Genomic DNA, 5,000 nt, shown 5'->3' with positions numbered 1-5,000 from the left:
TAGAGAATAGCCTTGATAATTTGGAGAACCCGATACCTGATATTATTTTCCCTAGGTGACTTCAACTTGCCTAGTCTCAGGTGGAAAATAGCAAACAATAATATTATACCAGGAAATCTATCAGGACCTAACCAACCACAGATTAGAGAACTACTTAGATTCTGTGACAAATTTTCCCTCAATCAGCAGATATCGGAACCAACGAGAAATGAAAATATTCTAGATCTGGTCTTTACGAACAATGAAGACATTATCAGAGACATTACGATATCAGATACCACATACTCAGATCACAAACTCATTGAAGTGCAAACGACCATCAATACTCAGAATAGACCTAAAACGTTGATAAAGCGAGAGGGGCTATTCAGTAAATTCAATTTTAATAATAAAAGGATAGACTGGGAGATAATAAACAGGGAACTTACAAACATTCCATGGGGAACTGTTCTAAATAATACAAGTCCTACAGAAGGAATAGAAAAACTTACTTCAGAAGCGTATCAAGCCTGTCTGAAACATGTTCCTTTGAAGAAAGCCAGAAAGAGATCTAACGTACAAAGAGAACGCAGACGACACTATAAACGCAGGAAAAAAATAACGGAACTGCTTATGCAGACACGAATTTCCCGTCAAAGAAGGAATAATTTAAATAGGGAGATTGAAGAAATCGACCGGAAATTGAAACACTCATATGAAACTGAAGAAAGGCAGTTAGAACAGAAAGCAATTCAGGAAATAAAGAAAAATCCAAAATATTTCTTCTCATATGCGAAATCAAAAGCAAAAACCACTGCCAGTATTGGACCTATTCGTACAAGTGAAGGTTCATACACGGAGGATGACAAAGAAATTAGTGAAATCCTAAAAAAGCAGTATGAGGACATGTTTAGCACTCCAATAAACAACATGAAGGTGGAAGATCCAGACAATTTCTTTATGCGGGATATTCAAACCCCTGTAAATATAACTGATATAAACACGAGCGCACTAAATTTTGAAAAAGAAATTGAAAACATGCCCATGCACTCGGCCCCAGGTCCAGACTCATGGAATTCAATATTTATAAAGAAATGCAAAGTGCCGGTAGCACAGGCACTCAGTATAGTGTGGAGGAAGAGCTTGGACACGGGGGAGATACCAGATGCACTTAAAGTAGCAGACATAGCCCCTCTACACAAGGGAGGGAGCAAAGCATTGGCAAAAAAATTATAGACCAGTTGCACTAACATCGCACATCATAAAAGTATTTGAGAGAGTGATTAGGAGTCAGGTCACCAATTTCATGGAGACCAATGACCTTCATAACCCAGGCCAACATGGATTTCGAGCGGGAAGATCGTGCCTCTCACAGCTACTTGAGCACTACGACAAAGTCACTGAGGCATTAGAAGAGAAACAGAATGCTGATGTGATATACACGGACTTCGCAAAGGCTTTCGATAAATGTGACCATGGCGTGATAGCACACAAAATGAAGTCAATGGGAATAACCGGTAAAGTAGGACGCTGGATACTCAGTTTTCTGTCAAACAGGACTCAGCGAGTAACTGTCAACCATATAAAATCTAGTCCAAGTGCAGTGAAAAGCTCTGTACCTCAGGGTACAGTCCTTGCACCACTGCTTTTCCTTATTCTCATATCAGATATAGACAAAAATACAAGTCACAGCTTCGTATCATCCTTTGCAGATGACACAAAAATCAGTATGAAAATTACCTCGGCTGAGGACATTGAAAAACTTCAAGCTGTTATTAATAAAGTTTTCGACTGGGCATCAGAAAATAACATGATGTTTAACAGTGATAAATTCCAGGTACTCAGGTACGGTAAAAATGAGGACCTTAAACATAATACAGAGTACAAAACACAATCAAATGTACCCATAGTAGGAAAACAGCATGTAAAGGATTTGGGAATAATAATGTCTGACGACCTAACGTTTAAGGAGCATAACCAAGCAAATATTGCGACAGCCAGAAAAATGATAGGATGGATTACGAGAACTTTCAAATCCAGGGATCCCATCACAATGGTTGTACTCTTCAAGGCACTTGTGTTGTCCCGTCTTGAGTACTGCTCAGTACTCACTTCCCCCTTCAAAGCAGGAGAGATTGCTGAAATAGAGGGAATACAGAGAACATATACGGCACGCATAGACGCAATAAAGCACCTAAATTATTGGGATCGTCTCAAAGCCCTCCAAATGTACTCACTAGAAAGAAGACGAGAGAGATATCAAATAATATACACCTGGAAGATACTGGAGGGCCAAGTACCAAATCTACACAGTAAAATAACAACATACTGGAGTGAACAACATGGAAGAAAATGTAGAATAGAACCAATGAAGAGCAGAGGTGCCATAGGCACAATCAGAGAACACTGTATAAACATCAGAGGTCCGCGGTTGTTCAACGTCCTCCCAGCAAGCATAAGAAATATTGCCGGAACAACCGTGGACATTTTCAAGAGGAAACTAGATTTATTCCTCCAAGGAGTGCCGGACCAACCGGGCTGTGGTGGGTATGTGGGCCTGCGGGCCGCTCCAAGCAACAGCCTGGTGGACCAAACTCTCACAAGTCGAGCCTGGCCTCGGGCCGGGCTTGGGGAGTAGAAGAACTCCCAGAACCCCATCAACCAGGTATCAACCAGGTATCATATCAGATTGAAGAAAGGCAACTAAAACAGATAGCAATTCAAGAAATAAAGAAAAACCCAAAATATTTCTTCGCATATGCTAAATCAAAAGCAAAAACCACTGCCAGTGTTGAACCTATTCGTACTAGTGAAGGTTCATACACTGAGGATGACATAGAAATTAGTGAAATCCTAAAAAAGCAATATGAGGACATGTTTTGCACCCTGATACACAGCATGAAAGTGGAAGATCCGGGCAACTTCTTTATGCGTGATATACAAACCCCTGTAAATATAACTGATATCAACAAGAGCGTGGCAGGTTTTGAAAGAGAAATTGACAACATGCCCATGCACTCAGCCCCGGGTTCAGACTCATGGAATTCAATATTTATAATGAAATTCAAAGTGCCAGTAGCACAGGCACTCAGTATAGTGTGGAGGAAGAGCTTGGACACGGGGAAGATACCAGATGCGCTTAAAGCAGCAGACATAGCCCCTCCACACAAGGGAGGTTGCAAAGCATTGGCAAAGAATTATAGACCAGTTGCACTAACGTCCCACATAATAAAATTACTGTATTTGAGAGAGTGATCAGGAGTCAGGTCACTAGTTTCATGGAGACCAATGACCTCCACAATCCAGGCCAACATGGATTTAGAGCAGGAAGATCATGCCTCTCACAGCTACTTGACCATTACGACAAAATCACTGAGGCATTAGAAGAAAAACAGAGTTCAGATGCAGTATACACGGATTCGCAAAGGCATTCGATAAATGTGACCATGAAGTGATAGCACACAAAAGGAGGTCACTGGGAATAACTGGTAAAGTAGGACGCTGGATACTCAGTTTTCTGTCGAACAGACCACAGAGAATAACAGTTAACCATATAAAATCGAGTCCAAGCGCAGTTAAAAGCTGCAGTACCTCAAGGTATAGTCCTTGCACCACTGCTTTTCCTTATTCTCATATCAGATATAGACTCAAATACAAGGCACAGCTTTGTATCATCCTTTCCAGATAACACAAAAATCAGCATGAAAATTACCTCTGCTGAAGATATTGAAAAACTACAAGCAGATATTAATAAAGTTTTCGACTGGGCTACAGAAAATAACGTGATGTTTAAAAGTGATAAATTACAGGTACTCAGATATGGCAAAAATTAGAACCTTAAACTTAATACAGGGTACAAAACACAATCAAATTTGCCCATAGTAGGAAAGAAACATGTAAAGGATTTGGGAATAATGATGTCTGATGACCTAAATTTTAGGGAGCATAACCAAGCAAATATTGCGGCAGCCAGGAAAATGATAGGATGGATTACGAGAACTTTCAAAACCAGGGATCCCATCACAATGGTTGTACTCTTCAAATCACTTGTGCTGTCCCATCTTGAGTACTGCTCAGTACTCACTTCCCCATTTAGAGCAGGAGAGATTGCTGAAATAGAGGGAGTACAGAAAACATATACAGGATACATAAACGAGATAATGCATCTAAATTATTGGGTTCGTCTGAAAGCTCTCCGAATGTACTCACTAGAAAGACGATGGGAGAAATATCAAATAATATACAAGTGGGAAAATACTGGAGGGCCAGGTCCCAAATCTGCACAGTAAAATAACAACATACTGGAGTGAACAATATGGTAGGAAATGCAGAGTACTGTACAACCAGTGAAGAGCAGGGGTGCCATAGGCACAATTAGAGAGAACTATATAAACATCAGAGGTCCATGGTTGTTCAACATCCTCCCAGCGAGCATAAGAAATAGAGCAAAAGAAATATTGCCGGAAAAACCATGGACAGCTTCAAGAGGAAACAAAGTAGTTACCTCCAACGAGTGCCGGACCAACCGGGCTGCGGTGGGTATGTGGGCCTGCGGGCTGCTGCAAGCAACAGCCTAGTGGACCAAACGCTCACAAGTCAAACCTGGCCTCGGGCCGGGCTTGGGGAGTAGAATAACCCCCAGAACCCCATCAACCAGGTATCAACTAGGTGTTTATGGATGAATAAATCATTAGGACGAGTAGAATTAACATGACCGAGATTAAAATACTTAGTCCATGTAGCAGGACCAAAGCTTGGAAGGTATTAGAACCGGAAGGAATTGTGCGAGTGTGACTGTGGAGAGGACAGCACCGAGCACCGTCAGTAAGAGAGGGGGTAAAAGGCGCAGTTGTTACAATGAGAGATGAAGCCACTCCATGTGATGAGGTGGTCATCATTGGGAGCTTGGGGCTCAACCCTGCCACAGAGGTAGAAGGGGAGCAGAGATAGTCGGGACTGGTAGACTCTCTTAAGTCAAGCCTGGCCTCGGGGACTAGAAGAACTCCCAAAACACCATCAAG

The sequence above is a fragment of the Procambarus clarkii genome, chromosome 35, assembly GCF_040958095.1.
Source record: "Procambarus clarkii isolate CNS0578487 chromosome 35, FALCON_Pclarkii_2.0, whole genome shotgun sequence".
In the NCBI taxonomy this organism is placed as follows: domain Eukaryota; kingdom Metazoa; phylum Arthropoda; class Malacostraca; order Decapoda; family Cambaridae; genus Procambarus; species Procambarus clarkii.
Note: the sequence above shows the minus strand (reverse complement) of the source record.